The sequence below is a fragment of the Culex quinquefasciatus genome, chromosome 3, assembly GCF_015732765.1.
Source record: "Culex quinquefasciatus strain JHB chromosome 3, VPISU_Cqui_1.0_pri_paternal, whole genome shotgun sequence".
NCBI classification, from domain to species: Eukaryota; Metazoa; Arthropoda; class Insecta; order Diptera; family Culicidae; genus Culex; species Culex quinquefasciatus.
Genome location: NC_051863.1, coordinates 54,027,984 through 54,048,744, shown reverse-complemented (window position 1 = coordinate 54,048,744; position 20,761 = coordinate 54,027,984).

The following is a 20,761-nucleotide window of genomic DNA, read 5'->3' as shown; positions in this document are numbered from 1 at the left end:
AGTTGCTTGAATTGGCACCCTTTTCGTGAACCACCCTAATTTTCATCGACGTCAAAATTAGCCTCTGATTGTCCGCAAAAAAAAACATTTTTGTTAGACTCTAGTATCCTAAAGTTTTTTAGACATCCTAATAAAAAGACAAAAAAACATGTGAATAAAACCAAAGCTAATAAGTTATTGAGTTTTGACGAAAAATATCCTAAAAATATTCCTCAAATTAAATTTGTAATCATTAACTAAAGCTTCAATTATAACAGCCCAACTTTCTTTCAACAAACCCACAAAAACTACAAAACTTTTCCCATCACTATCCAACCGATAACTCCCCAGTTTCCGGTTTTCCTCGATAATTTCCATCACTTGGCTTCCTCAAAGTATAGGTACTATCTCTTTATCCTTTCGTTCACTCTCACCCAACCCAAAAAGGTAGTTAGTTTTCTTCTAATCTTGCATCTTTTATTTCCAGATCGATGGTTTTTCCGGGCCCCCTTCCCCCCAAACGCATGACCATCGTCAGCAGACTTCTTTGCCGTCGTATCTTCGTCTTGGTCGAAACCGGGCTAAAGTTCGTCCAGGGCCCCAAAACGGAGTAACTTTTCCTTCCTGGCGCGCGGCGAGATATGGCCGCCTGCTCCGGATTGGTGTTTTGGGTTTTAGAACCGGTGGTGCCGATGCTGCCGGTGGAGGTGGTCCCAAGGGTACTTAATTTCACTCACTTCAACTTTTGGTTGTTTGGCCGGGCAGCCATACTTTTGTTCTGCGGGAGTTTCGAGCGATGGTCCTTCCGAGTCCACACGGTTAACTATGTTGGAGAAGGGTTCCGGTAGGACCGTATAATGTATGGACAGGGCCAGCGCAGCGTATGTGAGTGGGGTGAACGGGCGGGATGTTGGTTTGGAACAGTTCTTTAGCTCGATAAGGTGACGGAGTATGATTTGAGAGCAGAAAATAAATCAAAAAAAAAATAAAAGCAATATAAAAAAAGCAAAAAGCAAAAAGCAAAAAGCAAAAAGCAAAAAGCAAAAAGCAAAAAGCAAAAAGCAAAAAGCAAAAAGCAAAAAGCAAAAAGCAAAAAGCAAAAAGCAAAAAGCAAAAAGCAAAAAGCAAAAAGCAAAAAGCAAAAAGCAAAAAGCAAAAGCAAAAAGCAAAAGCAAAAGCAAAAAGCAAAAAGCAAAAGCAAAAAGCAAAAAGCAAAAAGCAAAAGCAAAAGCAAAAAGCAAAAGCAAAAGCAAAAGCAAAGCAAAAAGCAAAAAGCAAAAAGCAAAAGCAAAAGCAAAAGCAAAAGCAAAAGCAAAAAGCAAAAAGCAAAAAGCAAAAAGCAAAAGCAAAAAGCAAAAGCAAAAGCAAAAAGCAAAAGCAAAAAGCAAAAGCAAAAGCAAAAGCAAAAAGCAAAAGCAAAAGCAAAAAGCAAAAGCAAAAAGCAAAAGCAAAAGCAAAAAGCAAAAGCAAAAAAGCAAAAGCAAAAAGCAAAAGCAAAGCAAAAGCAAAAGCAAAAAGCAAAAGCAAAAAGCAAAAGCAAAAGCAAAAGCAAAAGCAAAAGCAAAAAGCAAAAAGCAAAAGCAAAAAGCAAAAGCAAAAGCAAAAAGCAAAAGCAAAAAGCAAAAAGCAAAAAGCAAAAGCAAAAAGCAAAAGCAAAAGCAAAAGCAAAAAGCAAAAGCAAAAAGCAAAAAGCAAAGCAAAAGCAAAAAGCAAAAAGCAAAAAGCAAAAAGCAAAAAGCAAAAAGCAAAAAGCAAAAAGCAAAAAGCAAAAAGCAAAAAGCAAAAAGCAAAAAGCAAAAAGCAAAAAGCAAAAAGCAAAAAGCAAAAAGCAAAAAGCAAAAAGCAGTTAAAGACATTTTAAAATGATTCCCATTCTTGGCGCACCGACTCACAAACTGTCCGGTCCCTTCTGGAGCCCGTGAACGATCTGAGATATGAGTTTTCTTTCCTTTTGTTCATATCCGGACAAAACCAATGCGATGGGAGTGAGTATCCCTCTACTGTTGGGTGGTCCGGTCCCAAATGGTCGTCCTGGGCCCATGGAACCGACTAAGCGAATGAGATTCATAAATATTCCCCCCAACCCAACCCATCCCGAAATCCCAGTCCCGGTCCTGGTGTTCATTTACTACGGCGTCCAAAGATTTGCCCGAAACGGATGGCAAAAAAGGGAACCTACCATCGCAGACAACCCTGAGTTCAATGTCTAAGTTTGCGGCCAGCAAAAACTTGCCTCGACTGTCTAAATTAGTGGGTGGAGAGATCACGTCCTCTCATAATTCCATGCGTGTACTTCCGGGCGGGGTACGGGAATCTGCCAGACCAGGACCAATTGAAAAACCTCTTCGGCCAGAATGTGCAATATCTGTTGTTGTGAGTTGGCCGGTTCGGTTGTTGGCGAATGCAAATGAAAGGGTTCAACACAAAAGGGATCCGTAATGTTTTGATTTATGTTTCGCACTTCCATTTTGGAGCAGCGCGCGCGCACACATGTGGCCATAAGGCCAGAGATTTTCCGAGCTATGATGGCATAAAGATGTCCCTTGGTGCCAGAATCAGTGCCAGCAGTGGTGATTCAAGCTACTTCTTGTATTGGACTAAATTTATGACAATACGAATTGATATAAAATTAACGAGAACAGTTTTAAAAATATTTATATATTTTTGCTAGCCGGTAGCGAAATTATGCAAAAGTATAATATGTATTAGTTGAGCAACTTTCTTCGAAAAACCGGAATTGGATTTTATTTGTTTTTTTTTTATTTGGCTCAAACTATGACCAAAGAAGCTATTTTGTGTCATTGGTTCACCCATACAAGTTTCCATACAATTTTGGCAGCTTTCCATACAAAAATGGTACGTAAATATTCAAACAGCTGTAACTTTTGAGTGAATTTTCTGATCAATTTGGTGCCTTCAGCAAAGTTGTATGTATTGTTAAGAACTATTGCGAAAAAATAGGTACACGGAAAAAAATGCTGATAAAACTCAATTTCCCCAATTTTTGATTTTCGAGATTTTTTAATATGTTTTAGGGGACAACAACCCGCAAATTTTGAGCTATAGAGAAGTATGGTCAAAAAATCTGCCGTCGAGGTATGATTTTTTTAAAAAATAATAATTTTTGGAAAAAATCGAAATTATATACCAAAAAAAAAAAACAAATTAACGTAATTTTATCAATGTAAAATTGAATTTGCAATCAAAAAGTACTTTACAGATTTTTTGATAAAGAGCTCGAAATATATGCAGTTTTTCGAGTTGTAAAAATAATGACCTTGATTATCTCTAAATTAGTTTTTTGTTTAAAGTTTAGAAAAATTGCTATGAAATTGTCTAAGACAAATTGAAGTTTACACCTCTGGTTGCTGAGATATAGCGGCTTAAAGAAAAAGAAACATGAAAATTGAAGTTTTCTGAGTCTCACTCAAACAACCCATTATTTTCTAATGTCGATATCTCAATGAAATGGTCACTCATGGTCACTATTTTTACAAGTCGAAAAACTATTATATTTCGTTAAAATCAAACTTTCGGTGGCTATATCTTGAAAACGGAGCCTTTTATCATAAAATCTGTAAAGTACTTTTCGATTGCAAATTCAATTTTACATAAAATGAGGTCCAATTATTTTTGGAATAAAATCAAAATCACTATTTTTTCAAAAAATCATAACCTGGCGGCAGATTTTTTGACCATACTTCTCTATAGATTAAAACTTGCGGGTTTTGTCCCCTAAAACATATCAAAAAATCTCGAAAATTAAAAAAATATTTATTTCCAGAAATTGAGTTTTTTGTAAAAAAAAACGTTAAATCGCTATTTTTCCCTGTGCCTATTTTTTCTCAATAGTCCTCAACATCAATTTGCCCAAGACTTGATAAGACAATTCATTCAAAAGTTACAGCTGTTTGAATATTTACGTACCATTTTTGTATGGACAGCAGCCAAAATTGTATGGAGGCTTGTACGGGTGAACCAATAACACAAAATAGCTGCTTTGGTCATAGGGAAGGACCCCATAAAGTTTGAGCCAAATAAAAAAATACAAAAAAATAAAAATAGTCGAAATCGGTCGATTTTGTAGAGAATTGCTCAGTTAAAGCAGCAATAGCCGGTACAGTTAAGCTCAGCTCCCGGGTATTAGTTAGTGGTAGCCTTCGTGCTGCTTCCGATAACTCATTTCAAAATCGCATGCACCAGAAAGATCCTCGATCTACACAGCAATTCAATATGAGATAAGAACTCAATATTTTTAAATGGACCAAAATTGGTCCAAATAATGCAACATTTTTTTTTTAAATTAGCCGATTAAGGAAGGTTTCATAATTTTGAATTATGAAAAAAAAAAAATTACCGTTTATTTACCGATTTTAGCTGGGTAATACTCCGCCAACTCACACAGCAATTGCTCCGACCCTTCTTTGATGTGCGCGAAACGTTGTCCTAAGAGGTAACTTTGGCCCCGGTCACGAGGTCCATTTTTTGATATCTCATGACTGTACGGATTTTTTCCTTACCATACGGATTTTCGAACCTCTTCGCGGATTTTTAACAGGCCGGAATTTTTGTAGGGAATTTTAACGGATTTGTACGGAATTTTAACAACTTTTTAATCATTTAATTGCTGTTTTGATTTGGTCGAAGCTTTTGTTAACCTGAAATTTTTATTTTTATTTGAGTTTGATTTAAAAAGGGAGAGTTTTCCGGGGTTTCTTCAAGTCAAACTTGATTATCAATAATTCTAGAGTTTTTGTACTATTGTCTTTCATATGTTGATAGGACCTTTTAAACAAACTCTAGAATTATTCTTTTAGAAATTCCTTACTAAATATATCTATCCATTTCCAAAGGCTTCCTTAAACTTGTGAAAACATTTGAACATTTGAATTAACAAATCTAGAGTGTCTTTAAAGGTCCTATAAACTGTTGTGTTTCACATGTTATAGGACCTTTTCAATAAAAAAAAAATTCTGGAAAAGTGTTTGTGAAAACACTAAGAACGATATTATTCGTAAAAGCAAACTTGACATTTCGTAAACTTTTAAAATCAAACCATCCACACTAACGACCCCCGGGTCTTTTGTGGTCTCTATTGCAAGTTTCTGCTCGAACCTAGGAGTCCGAAGGCTTGAATGGGGAGAACACCCAAACCTCTTTTTACTCCAAGGAACCTTCTACACCAGTGTTTGAACTGACGACCTTTGGATTGCGAGTTCAACCGCCGCCAGCGATTCCACCGGAGTAGGCTTGGTTTGGTGTGTTGTCTGTACTTATGGCATGGAGACAACTCCTACACCTGGAATGACTTAACGGCCTAACAACCAAGGCCGGGACCGACATTTTACTTCCTCATCCGATGGAAGAATGCAGCAGATGGGAATCGAACCCAGAATCATCCGCTTACAAAGCGGACAGCGTAACCATTCGGCCACGCACTGCCACACTGCGTAAACTTTTAAACGTTTGACAAAAAGAAAAATTGAAGAACATAATAATTTCATTCAAATCACGGTTTATTTTATGAATACTTCTAAACGTGCAAGTCATAAGCACTCTGATAGCATTTTTTTTAATTTTTTAGTTGTAAAAACGACAATGTTTTATATTGTTAACTCTCAAATTTATTTAATTTAGTTTATCTTAATAATTCATTGCCAGTTTTTGCTACACCATGGTGTCATATCGGCAAAGTGTACGGATTTTTGCTCAGCAAGAGTTGGTAGCCTTAATCGTGAATTATCGCGTCGTTGATCATGGCCGTTAACAGTCAACCACAACTCACAAATTTCCCGAAAAATTACGGAAATAACGAAAAATTCCAAGATTTTTGAAACTATTTTTGTATATTTTTCGATAAAAATACATTTTTTCGAGATTCTGAGTGTGCTATCAAATCGGACGTTCAATCGCACATAAAAGTTCCTTTGACACCAAATTTCCAAACCATCACCATTTCAGGCAGCAAATTATTGAAAACGCAACTTTTTTCGAATTTTCAAAAATTGGAATTGGAACCATCACGAGGTATCAAAAACTGGAGCATAAGTACTTGATTTTGTTTAAACATTTTTAAATTTGATTATAGTTTCCTGTTCTTCTACCGCCCCAACTGAGTGACAAAAACATTTTATTGAATTGAACTAACCTGGTCTCAGCACCTAAAAGGACCTAATAAAAATAAGTTGTGAAGAAAAAAAAATGTGAATATTGTTACACACTAAAAAATAACCCTGCAAAGTTAGAAAAAACACGATATTTAAAAATGAAAAACTTTGTTCTAAATGAAAAAATTACCCTTCTGGGTCAATAGAGATTCGAAAAGTACATTAAATTTCCCATAAAATGACAATTTTTTTTACAGTCGAGTAACGGAAAATGGGAGAATTTTTAAAACTTTTTTAGTGTTTTTTCGATGAAAAATGCGTTTTTTCGGAATTCTGAGTACGCCATCAAATCGAGTGTCTAATTTTAAATAAAAGTCCCTTTGACACCAAATTTCTATCTCATCACCGTTTCCATCTAAAAATTATTGAAAAACACCTCTTTTCAACATGTTAAAAAATGGAAGGGGTCGCACCGCCCCTCCGTCACGAGATATCAAAAAACGAACCTCGGATTCGTGATCAGGGACAAAAGTTACCCCTTAGGACAAAGTTTCACGCAAATCGAAGAGGGGTCGGGGCAACTGCTGTGTGAGTTGGCGAAGAATTACCCATTTATATTTCCGCTTAAATTTCGGGGAAAAAATTTCCGAGGAAGCCGGCAAATGGAACGTTCTATATTGTAGGTTCGGTTGAATTGGGTTGTTAAACACATTTTCCCAGACGGTCCCGGTGGCATTTTTCGAGACGAGATTTGTCTGACCAAGTCTTCCATTGGACGGGGAAGTAAATAAATGTTGGCCCCGGTCTAACCTAAAGGGTTAGGTCGATAGCTCAGTCCAGGTATAGAAGTCGTCTCCCTGGGTCCTGTCTCGGTGGAGTCACTGGTGGGCAGTTGGACTAACAATCCAAAGGCCGTCAGTTTGAATCCTGGGTGGATGGAAGCTGAGGTTTATAAAGAGATTTGCAATTGCCTTAACAATCAAGCCTTCGGACACCTAGTTTCGAGTAGGAATCTCGCAAACGAGAACGCAAAGGCAATGCTGTAGAGCGAATAATTTGATTTTTTTTTTAAATAGCAGACGTGCATGCAAGAGTGACAAAACGTTCAAAAGGTGAGTAAAATTGCGTTCTTATCTCAATTGAATCCAAAATGCACGTGAGACGATTTAATCATTTAACATTACATTAAAAGAAATAATTGTAAAATTACATCTGGCAATGAGTACATCTCTCTGTCATTTGATTTCTCTCTCTTAAAGTGTGTAAAATTATAATATTCTGGTGTAATGCCACTTTTTCAGTCTTATTTGAGGTTATATTGCTTAATGAAAGATGTAATTTTAAACCTTCAAAATATACACAATTTTTTACTGTGATCGTTGAGTCAATCTTGTAAAAAAAAATCAACAGTGTCTCTTTAAGTTTTTTTTCTGAAATTTGGTTTATTTGGAATAATCCTCTCTGCGCAACACAAAATGTGAAACGACGACAGGAGTAATGAACATGGAAGTTGCACAAAAATCCAATCCGACTCATTTCCATGTGGGTGCGGTTGATTTTTAATTGCCGTCCATCCTCCTCATCACAACCTGCTGCCGTCATCATCCAGGAGCTGAACATGCTGTCGAGCACGGTCGTCCACCGGCGTTGTCCCAGCCCGCCCCCATGTCGAATCGGAATCAATTCCGTTCGTTCGACAATTTGCATTTTCCCGGACGACGTCGAAACGAAACCAAATGACGGGACATGGCCCAGGAATGCATTTTCCGATTACAAAATACACCATTCGTACCATTTTATTCATCCGTCCCACATGAGCATTGAGAGTTCGGGGCAACCAGGAGTGCGGAAAATTGTCAAGCCAACCCCGAACATGGACCAGAACCAGGACCGCATTGCGCTGGAATGAGGCGGCCCGGGTTGGAAATTGATCGGAAATTAACAATTACATCGTGCGGGTAGTGATTATTCGATTTGACGGTTTGTGTAATTAATACACGCCCACCCTGAGGCTAAAGGGACGACAGCTTTGCTGATTGAAACAAGGACTCGATGGTGTGTTTGGTGGATGTTCAATTTGCATATCATTTTTTTTTTTGGTTCTAATTGTCGGTCACAAGTTATGCAATAAGTAATGTATGGTATTGGTTGTCATTTTCTGTAGCAATGAAGCTGACTAAATCAAAATTTTAGAAAATCATCTACAGAATACTGAAACCTGAACACGACCCAAAATAAAATACCTACCTCCGAAGGTCAAAAACCCACCTCATGTAAAAGTAGCCGAAAAAGGACTGACACATACTCGCGCGCACACATTTTCCCGACCGTCGTCCACGGGGACAATGATATGGGTCGTGGACATTTTGTTCCGCTCCGGTCACGGAAACCCTTTTTCCCCCTGGCCTCTACACGGCAATCCCCGGTGTAAAATGTCCCCTTTTTGCCATCCTCGGACTGTGGCGGCATCAAATTTTAAACATCACACCAGTGCTAGCCGGAAAGTGTGATTCCGTGTCCTGAAATTGTATACATTCTCATCAGCCTGGCCTGGCTCATGCGGTGTGGCCATCTTGGTCGTCCCCCAGCTGTAAATCCAACACCCGAAAGGCCCTTTAAGCCACAGCCGCACACTTGTCTTGACCCTCGTGACTTGCCAGCTTCCCGGTTGTCCTTGGGATGTCCACCCTTTCGATGTAGGGTTAGATTGTGTAATTTTAAATCTGTCACGAGATGATATTATACACTGGCCCCTGCTGGATTACATCGGATGTGGGTTGTGATTAGGCGGAGATCGGAGCGGTCCTCATGGGATCGGCCCTGCTGGGATGAGGAGGGTGAGGGGGGTTAAAATTAAAAAATGGTTGTTAAGACACTTGAACGAGGCACCAGTAATTGGAGAATTTTGGCAAGATATTTGGATTGAATATAAAGTTTTCTGATTGCTTAGTATAAAAGTTTATATAACTCTGGAAATTCTATTTAAATTTATCTAAACTTAAGTTTGCAAACTTTCAATTTAATTAAATGTCAATATATTACCATAGAATTGCTAAATAAACATTCTGGAGTGGGTTTAACACCGTTTTGGGGGTCTTTGTATCGATAGAATAGATTTTTCGTTGAAATTTCGTACCAACCCGGAATTATCCGCCGGAAGCCGGTCCACATTCACAAGTCAACCTATGTGGCATCGAAAAGGGCATAAAATTTTCGATCTTTTGATACCCATACATCTAGGTTTTCTATGAAAACAACGTTTTTAAATACCTGGGCAAAAAGTAAGTTTGATCCACAAGAGCAAAAATTACGAAAGTCCATACATTTTTCGCAGATTTCTTAAACGTTTTTGCCTAGGTATTTAAAAACGTGGATTTTATAGAAAATCTAGATGTATCGGTATCAAAAGACCGGAAATGTTATGCCCTTTCCGATGCCACATAGGTTGACCTGTGAATTGTGGACCGGTTCGGATGCCGGTGGATTTTCCGACGACATAATTCCGGGTTGGTACGAAATTCCAACGAAAAATCTATTCTAGCGATACAAAGACCCCCAAAACGGTGTTATACCCACTCAAAAATGTTTATTTAGCAATTCTATGGTAATATATTGACATTTAGTTAAATTGAAAGTTTGCAAAATTAAGTTTAGATAAGTTTTATATAGAATTTCCAGAGTTATATAAACTTTTATACTAAGTAATTAGTAAACTTTATATTCAATCCAAATTATTTTTTTAATCAGTCAAGGATGCCTATTTGGAGTTAGGAGACTGGATTTAACGTGATTTGTCAACAAATTTATGTTAATTTTTCGAAAGGTGTACAATCTTTTTTTGCACATTTTTTGATTTCTTTAATAGTATATGTTATAAAACTTTTTAAAAGAAACCATCTTTTCATGAGATTTTTGTAGCAAAATGCTTGGCATGAGTTTCTGAACAAAGCGTAGTACTATGTTTCTGTCAAACTTTAAATTGTTTACAACAGGGATGCCCAACCTTTTGGCCCTACGGGCCATATCTGATTTTTCTGAAGCAAAGGCGGGCCGGAACTAACATTTGATAAAAGTTGAAAAAAGTAAAACTTGATTTTTAGAATAAAGCACAAAAATAACTTTCAAAAATGTGTTTATCTGACATATTTTAATTTTTGTTTGTTTAAAATTGTATAGTTATTGTTTTTGACGATTGCAATTAAATACCTCGATAAAAATAATAAAAAAAATATTCAAATTTCAATGTTCGTTGCCATTTTTTAAGTTTAATTTCCTCAAAAATCAATGAGACATGATAAAATTTATTCCAACGAAATTTGGATTCGAATATCTTTAAAAAAAACCTTGTTGTACACCTTTATTCAAATATTTTGAAAAAAATATTTAATAAAGATTTCAAACAAAGAAAATTTAAAAGTGTAAAAAATATATATTATATCATTTTCAATTGATTTGCTCTCTAATTTCTTAACTCATTGTCTCAATGTCTCAAATATTTTTTAATATTTTTAAAATATTTGCAGCGGGGTAATTCTCCGCCAACTCACACAGCAGTTGCCCCGACCCCTCTTCGATTTGCGTGAAACTTTGTCCTAAGGGGTAACTTTTGTCCCTGATCACGAATCCGAGGTCCATTTTTTGATATCTCGTGACTGAGGGGCGGTACGACCCCTTCCATTTTTGCACATGCGAAAAAAGAGGTGTTTTTCAATAATTTGCAGCCTGAAACGGTGATGAGATAGAAATTTGGTGTCAAAGGGACTTTTATGTAAAATTAGACGCCCGATTTGATGGCGTACTCAGAATTCCGAAAAAACGTATTTTCATCGAAAAAACACTAAAAAGTTTTAAAAATTCTCCCATTTTCCGTTACTCGACTGTAAAATTTTGGAACATGTCATTTTATGGGAAATTTAATGTACTTTCGAATCTACATTGTCCCAGAAGGGTCATTTTTCATTTAGAACAAAATTTTTCATTTTAAAATTTCGTGTTTTTTCTAACTTTGCAGGGTTATTTTTTAGAGTGTAACAGTGTTCTACAAAGTTGTAGAGCAGACAATTACAAAAATTTTGATATATAGACATAAGGGGTTTGCTTATAAACATCACAAGTTATCACGATTTTACGAAAAAAAGTTTCAAAAAGTTGGTCGTCATCGATCATGGCCGTTCATGGTCACCCGCGACAGACACGGACGACGAAACAAAGAGAAACGCAAAAGTAACTTTTTCAAAACTTTTTTCGTAAAATCGCGATAACTTGTGATGTTTATAAGCAAACCCCTATGTCTATATATCAAAATTTTTGTAATTGTCTGTTCTACAACTTTGTAGAACATTGTTACACTCTAAAAAATAACCCTGCAAAGTTAGAAAAACACGAAATTTTAAAATGAAAATTTTGTTCTAAATGAAAAATGACCCTTCTGGGACAATGTAGATTCGAAAAGTACATTAAATTTCCCATAAAATGACATGTTCCAAAATTTTTACAGTCGAGTAACGGAAAATGGGAGAATTTTAAAACTTTTTAGTGTTTTTTCGATGAAAATACGTTTTTCGGAATTCTGAGTACGCCATCAAATCGGGCGTCTAATTTTACATAAAAGTCCCTTTGACACCAAATTTCTATCTCATCACCGTTTCAGGCTGCAAATTATTGAAAAACACCTCTTTTTTCGCATGTTCAAAAATGGAAGGGGTCGTACCGCCCCTCCGTCACGAGATGTCAAAAAACGGACCTCGGATTCGTGATCAGGGACAAAAGTTACCCCTTAGGACAAAGTTTCACGCAAATCGAAGAGGGGTCGGGGCAACTTTTCCCGATTTCGTGTGAGTTGGTAGAGAATTACCCAGCGATCAGTACGAATAATTTGCTTTTTAAAGCTTTTTTCAAAAAAAAAAAAACTTTATTACAGAAATGTTGGAAAAATACATTAGTTTTTGCTAAGTTATTTAAATAAATGAAAAAAACTTCAAAGTGTTAAAACTGAAAGAAATTTAAATTTAGAGTCATTTTTTACATTTTAAGACAACAATTCAAGTTTTTTTTTTTCATAAATTTCACAATTTTGCGAAATGGATAATTTTATTTCCGTGCACCATTTTTCAGTTTAAAAATATCAATATAAAAATAAGAAGAATTAAATTCAAACATGAAGAATGTTGTTATACCTATTATTAGGCTTAGTGATTTTTCACGCTCAAAAATTGCAAATTTCACGGGGACCTCAATTTCAATACACCAAATTTCACGCAAATTTCGCGGAACGTGAAAAATGTTAAAATAACTTTGAAAATCTTATGTTTTAATCAAAGGAACTGCTTTTTATGCTTAATTATATATTATTTAAATAAACTAAAAACAATTTGAATAAATTTGAACCTGACACAAAAAAAAATCTCCTGATTTTCCAAAAAGATTCCACCTGGTTTATGGATGGGCTCTATATATATTTTTAAACAAAATGTGTGGCATGCGTATTCTCATCTATTGACTTTTTTTGTTTTTTAATATTTTACTAATAAAGCTAAAAAGTTTTCGCAAATTTGCTTCATTTTACTGAATTTCATATCAAGGCAAGATTCAACAATCTTGTCCAGCCAGAAAATAAGATCAATAATTTGAATTTTTTGCGACATTTAGCATATTAAATATTAATTTTTTATTCAAAATGAAATTTTTAGCACTTGTTTTTATTTTTCTTGCTCTTGTTAGTGCTTTAGTTATAGAAATAATTGTTCCAAAATGGATTATGATGCAACACACAGCTGAAAGGAACTCCAAAACTCTGTTATGAATTGCAAAAGAACTGATTGTATTTTGATTATTCACCAATAAATCCGAATTAAATTGAAAAAAGGGGTATTTTTTAAACTTTTACGGGAATTATCCACCCACATAATCAAATATCGTTTAAATTAAACAGGACTCAGAAAAATCAGAAAAGTTTTTAAAAGTTGATTTCAATGTAAAAAAAAGCCCTTCATTTTAATTTGAATAAAACAAAGCTTAATTCTTTAAATTTCTTATGAAACTATACCTTTCAAATAAAATAGCAGTAATTTTTTTATAACAGCGAATGAAAATATTACTAAACTAACCTAAAGTAACCATCTCAACGTCCTTCCTCAATCTGATACAAAGTGTTCTACTAACAGGCTATCGTTTCCAATAAATTACAAATTACTAGCCTTAGTTAGTATATTAAAAAAAAATTAAAAAAATTGAACAATTTTTCAAATGGTTCATATCAAGCATTTCAATTGTAAACTAATAAAATTTACTTAAATAGTCTGTATGGGTAAAATATTCATATGTTGTTATCTTGAAAAAAAAATATTTGAGAAAATTAATAAACTTCACAATACGCCGTCTTCGAAATCGTCAAAAATCACTAACCCTATGTTAGTTAATTAACCAGGGTATTCACTCGCTTATTTCTACAGTATTTTATAAGATTATTTTTATGCTTATTTGATGAATCATTTTGAGAAAAATGGTTACAGTTTCACACAACATAAAATTTCACGGGATTTCGCGGAAACAGCCAAATTTCACGGATTTCACGCTGTCCGCGAAATCGTGAAATTTCACTAACCCTACCTATTATGTTTAAATTTGATCTCAAGCTTATTTTTATTTTAACTCAGACAGTCAATTTATTTATTTAATATTTCAAGAGCAGCCTTAAGGGCCGCTAATAGAACTATTTTGAAAATCCTTCGCGGGCCGGATGAAATGGCTTCACGGGCCGGATCCGGCCCGCGGGCCGGACGTTGGGCAGACCTGGTTTACATTTTTCATCACAAAATGTGCAAAGTGACCAAGGGGTGTAAATATTTTTTTTACATACTGTAGGTATACATATCGACTCAGAATTAAATTCTGAGCAAATCTCTGTATGTGTGGTGGGATGTTGATTGGAAAATTTGCACTGGGTTATCGCGGTACTGGCTCAAACGATTTTGTCTGTCTGTCATTCGATCCGTCTTGGAGTCCCATAAATCGCTATTGTAAATAATAAAGTTTAGTTAAGTACTTCAAAAGTTATGCTAAAAAAAGAGTTCAACAAAAGTCCAGAAGATTGCAAGAATGGTTGCTTTTGTTTCATACAAAAACAAATCATTTTATTCATTTTAGAAAGGTATTGGAAAGACGAGTTCAAAAGATTGAAGATCGGACAACCTTATCAAAATTTTAAGCACTTAATTGTTATTTATGCACTTTTTGGAGGCCGGATCTCAGATATTTTGATGATATCGTTGTCGTGATCTATCATGCAACTTGTCGTTGGATAGGTTAAAAGCGCAATTGTTTAATTGTATAGTTGTTTAATTGTTTAATTGATTAATTGTTTAATTGTTTAATTGTTTAATTGTTTAATTGTTTAATTGTTTAATTGTTTAATTGTTTAATTGTTTAATTGTTTAATTGTTTAATTGTTTAATTGTTTAATTGTTTAATTATTGAACCAGTATCCGGCTGAAAAACTCTATAATAATGAATAAAAAAAATTGTATAATTGTTTAATTGCTTAATTGTTGAGGTTACGTTTTTTTTTTCTTACGTTTTATTGAAATGTCGTTACGCTGATTCAACTCGTTGTTTCGCTATAAAGAGTTTAAGGTATATTTCATAACTCAAACCAGACTGCAAGTCTTCAGATACCCCCTTCTCAAATTAATCTAATACCGAAAACCGGCTTCAGAAGAGCCAATAACAGTAAAACACGCCACCAAAGTTCACCGTAAACACGGCCAAACACGGCCTCTTAATACGTTGGGCAAACCAACCCAAACTAGCCCCGTTTGGCCAGCAAAATGATTCGTCACTTACTAAAACTCTTGAAATCACGCTAATTTCTACTGCCCTTGCGCGAAGATATGGCGAAGGGTGTTCCAAACCTGTCCCACGGTGGCCAAACCGTTTTTTTTTTAGGTTTTTTGAACGGGAAGGAAAAGGGTCATTTCTGTTGTCATCAACAAGGTAAGACGTTTGTCTTCTTTGAATGTAGCGGGTTGAGACTGAAATTGTTAAGGGTTAAAACTGGTTTTCTGTACGAAGTTTAAGTGCAATTTGGTGTTAATTTTATTGGGGTTATTCCATAATTGACGATATTCTGGTCTTAAACAAGCCTCAACGGTTCGAGCGATTTCAAGTTAGGCATTTTCGCGGTTTTAACCTAATTCACGAAATGAAACTCAAATCTTCCAAGGGTCTGCCAAAATCATCGACCACAAAATGGGGGGAGGGCATTGTCCCCGACGCCCAACCCCCAATCCCCTGCTTTGAGAGCTCAGATTAATGATCGTCATATTTCACCCCCTTTGTTAATGGTGTCATGGTGCCTTCCGAGGGCCAGCACGGAGTGGCACTTCCTGCAAAGGTCCTGCTTTGTCGAACGCGTGCGTTTCGTCTCGCCGAACCGGGGGGAGTAGGGGATCATCTGTGTAGCCTCACTGAATAAATCTTGTTTCATCGTGGTGGTTTCTGCGATTTCTACGAGCACATACGAGGAGCCACTGAAGTTCGGGATGATGTCCTCTTGCTTTAAACCAATTTGGCTTTCCGGTGGAACTGTAATCAATTTGGTATTCATTTAGCACCAATTTTTAATCAAGTAATTTTTACATCATCAATTTAAATGCCAACATTTCATAGGGCACCTTCCCTATCCAATGTCCAGAAAAGGTTGTGACGATACACTCTTTCCTTTTACTAAGCAATCGATTCCAAAAGGAAAACGATCACCCGTTGTGTTCTCCATAGAACCTTTCCAAAAAAACATCTAACTTGAAACAAAACTTAATAGTGGATACCGTGGAGAATTTGCCTTATCCTCATAAAACATCTACGACCGCTCTTTGATTTGTGTGAGACTTTGTCCTAAGAGGTAACTTTTGTTCCTTTTCATGAATCCAAGATCCGTTTTTTGACATTTCGTGACGGAGGGGCGATACGACCCCTTAAATTTTTGAACATGCGAAAAATACGTGTTTTTCAATAATTTGCAGCCTGAAAATGTGGTGAGATGGAAATTTGGTGTCAAAAAGACTTTTATGTAAAATTGGACGCCCGATTTGATTGCGAACTCAAAATTTCAAAAAAAAAAAATTAATGGAAAAAACACTTAAAAAAGTTTTTAAATCTTTGCCATTTTCCATTGCTTAACTGGAACATGTTATTTTAAGGGAAATTTGATTTTCTTTTCGAATCTACATTAACCCAGAAGGATTTTTTTTTCATTTTAAACAAAAATATAAATTTTTAAATTTCGTGTTTTTCTAACTTTTCAGGGTTATGTTTTAGAGTGTAACAAAGGTCTAAAAAAATTTACATACAAATATAACGAATTTGCTTGTAATAATTACGAATTATTGCGATTTCAAGAAAAAAAAAGTTTTGAAAAAGCTAACTTTTGCTTTTCTCTTTGTTACGTCGTTAATGGCTGTCGTGGGTGACGATGAACCTGATCGACACAACCAACTTTTTCAAAACTTTTTTTTCGTAAAATTTAGAGCGTCCAATTTCCCGGGGTTACAAATTTTCCTGGGAAACAGGGAATTTTCAACCAATTTCCCGGGAAATCCCGGGAATTCCCGGGAAATTTTAAATTTATTGAAAATTGTTCTAATTTTGGTGCTGGATCATATTTTACATATAAATTGAAGAGGGCAGGGACTTTTATGTTTAAAATAATTGTAAAGATCAAGTAGTTGCTTGACTGCGTATAAAAATTCATAATACTACACTAAACTACAAGAAAACCTAATTTTTTCTAATTTGATAAGCTCAAATCGTACAATAAATCAAAAAATGATTTCTGGTATTTTTTCATCAAAGTGTTTTGACAGTAAGTAAAATGAATGCATACTCCACAATCTTAAAATTTCTTTAAAACTTGCCTCTGTGACCAGTTTGTGAGAGTATGGTTTGCACACGAATAAAATCATTCGAATTTTTTGCCTTCCTCACTGAGGTAAGGCTATAATCCTGCTCTAAAAATGAACTTTGTATAAAAACGTCGTAGACCCATCTTCATGTATACATATCGACTCAGAATCGAAAACTTAACAAATGTCTGTGTGTATGTGTGTGTGTATGTATGTATGTATGTGACCAACAAACTAGCTCATGTTTCTCGGCACTGGCTGAACCGATTTGACCCGAACCTGTTGCATTCGACTTGGTTTAGGGTCCCATAGATCGAGTTTTATACAGATTGATGTTTCGATAAGTAGTTCAAAAGTTATGTATAAAAATGTGTTTTCACATATATCCGGATCTCACTTAAATGTATGTAAACTACGTTCGGGTCCATCATCCGAACCATCGTTGGTTAGGTCATCAAAAGACCTTTCCAACGAGCCTAAAACATTGAAGATCTGGCAACCCTGTCTCGAGATATGCCCACTTAAGTGATATTAATGTACTTTTTGGAAGCCGGATCTCACTTAAATGTATGTAAACTATGTCCGGATCCACCATCCAACCCACCGTTGGTTAGGTTATCAAAAGACCTTTCCAACGAGTCCAAAACATTGAAGATCTGGCAACCCTGTCTCGAGATATGCTCACTTAAGTGATATTGATGTACTTTTTGGAAGCCGGATCTCATTTAAATGTATGTAAACTATGTCCGGATCCACCATCCAACCCACCGTTGGTTAGGTTATCAAAAGACCTTTCCAACGAGTCCAAAACATTGAAGATCTGCCAACCCTGTCTCGAGATATGCTCACTTAAGTGATATTGATGTACTTTTTGGAAGCCGGATCTCATTTAAATGTATGTAAACTATGTCCGGATCCACCATCCAACCCACCGTTGGTTAGGTTATCAAAAGACCTTTCCAACGAGTCCAAAACATTGAAGATCTGGCAACCCTGTCTCGAGATATGCTCACTTAAGTGATATTGATGCACTTTTTTGAAGCCGGATCTCACTTAAATGTATGTAAACTAGGTCCGGATCCACCATCTGACCCATCGTTGGTTAGGTTATCAAAAGATCTTTCCAACGAGTCCAAGACATTGAAGATCTGGCAACCCTGTCTCGAGATATGCTCACTTAAGTGATATTGATGTACTTTTTGGAAGCCGGATCTCATTTAAATGTATGTAAACTATGTCCGGATCCACCATCCAACCCACCGTTGGTTAGGTTATCAAAAGACCTTTCCAACGAGTCCAAAACATTGAAGATCTGGCAACCCTGTCTCGAGATATGCTCACTTAAGTGATATTGATGCACTTTTTTGAAGCCGGATCTCACTTAAATGTATGTAAACTAGGTCCGGATCCATCATCTGACCCATCGTTGGTTAGGTTATCAAAAGATCTTTCCAAGACATTGAAGATCTGGCAACCCTGTCTCGAGTTACGACCACTTAAGTGATATTTATGTACTTTTTTGAAGCTGAATCTCACTTAAATGTATGTAAACGAAGTCCGGATCCACCATCTGACCCATCGTTGGTTAGGTTATCAAAAGATCTTTCCAACGAGTCCAAGACATTGAAGATCTGGCAACCCTGTCTCGAGATATGCTCACTTAAGTGATATTGATGTACTTTTTGGAAGCCGGATCTCACTTAAATGTATGTAAACTATGTCCGGATCGACCATCCAACCCATCGTTGGCTAGGTCATCAAAAGACCTTTCCAACGAGTCCAAAACATTGGAGATCTGGCAACCCTGTCTCGAGGTATGGTCACTTAAGTGATATTTATGTACTTTTTTATTCCGGATCTAAACAATAGATTAAATTTTTGTACAATTCCATCATATCAGTCATTGTTGGCAATAAGTGCGGAAGGCTCCAACCACATAGGTGGATTAAGTTAGTTTTTTTTTTATAAATATAACTTTTCTAAACCAAGTAATACTGGTTTCAGCTCTTGAACAAAATGGTAAACACATTTTTTTCTTTAAAAATCTAAATTCTCGTTTCATTTTTTAACAACTAAATTTTTTTCAATTATTTGGAACAGGTTTTCAAACCATTTTTGCATTATTCGGGCACCTCTTAAACAATACAAAGTAATTTTTCAATGATTATTTAATAGTTTTTAACACTTGGTTTTCAGGTTTAAAAAAATGACTTCTGTTGAACGTTTTTTCATAGAACGGAAACATGATTCAAATTATACGATAGATTGTCATCATCCCACTACCACTCTTCGATTTTTTTCATGTTGAACCTTCTAACACCCATTGTTGCAACAGTGCTCCATAATACTTTTACATTAAATTGAAATTTTTTGAACGAATTTACGTAATTCTTTTTGCAAAAACCTATTTGAAATATTTAATGATAGCAATTAAATTTTCATGTAATTTGATCATGAACAAAAACGTAAACAATATCAATTTTGCTTTGGCGGTAAAGGGTTTAAATATTATTTATACTAAATCCAATTATTCTATAAAAAGTTGAAAATCAGCCTTCGTCATGCACACGGGACCAGTTTAACGTGTCTTCACAAAAATTATGTGCCGATTTGGTCAAAGCAGTGTTGAGATATCGTGGCACCCGTTTTTTGAAAGTGCTAACTTCAAATAGCTATATTTCAACAATGATACAACCAAATGTCTTCAAACTTGTTTTGGTAATAGATAAAAAAATATGGGTAATTTTCCGCCAACTCATACAGCGGTACAATTTCACATAAAAGTCCCTTTGACACCAAATTTCTATCTCATCACCGTTTCAGGCTGCAAATAATTGAAAAACACCTCTTTTTCGCATGTTCAAAAATGAAAGGGGCCGTACCGCCCCTCCGTCAAGAGATATAAAAAAAACGGACCTCGGATTCGTGATCAAATCGAAGAGGGGTCGGGGCAACTTTTCCCGATTTCGTGTGAGTTGGTAAAGAATTTTAGTCAAGTTTTAGCTTTAGTAATTTTTAAATATAGTCTTTCAAGAAAACTTTGAAAATTTTGATCAGTTGATATGCTTCCACAAGGCACTCGTCACCGACCACCCTCAAAAGAGGTAGAGAAAGTTTACTACCGTCCAAGTTCTCACCCCCCTCAAACTAAAAAGGTGGCGCTAACAAGAATCTTGACTACAGCGACGAACAACAACGGCGCAAGATTGATTGGTTCGGCAAAAAGCGGAACCAACTCTCTCCTGACCAACTTTATTCCTGGAACTTTCGCGAAAGGGCTGGTAAGACGAAACGAAATGCCTCAAGTTAGGGGCATAAATTAAGGCAAAATAAAGTGCTTCTCGTTGGCGTCCGGCGAAACTCACTCCAGGTTCGGACCTGGCAACGATTGGTGGGATGAGGAAGTTGAGGAGATTCGTCTGCTCCGGAAGGTTTTACCCCGTTGTAGGTCGGTCTGCCCGAAGTGCGGAGATTGATTTGAGGGGCTAGGCCACATTTTAATTTAAACTTGCCGACGACTCGATGGTCGATGGTCGACCGACGTTGTCAGGTATTGGAAACGGGTTTTCTGCCCAAAGTACGTGTTAATACAGCGCAAAAAGGGGACGAGAGCATCCCTTTTTCAGGATTTTAAATTTGATCTTCCCCTTGGTTTGTACGAAGTTACCGGCAGGACACGGTTTGGTCCAGGGAAACTGGACTTTGCCCCCGGGCAGATTCGTCCTCTCGGCTGAACTCGGAGGTGATGCGCAAATTGAGATGAGATGAGACACGGAG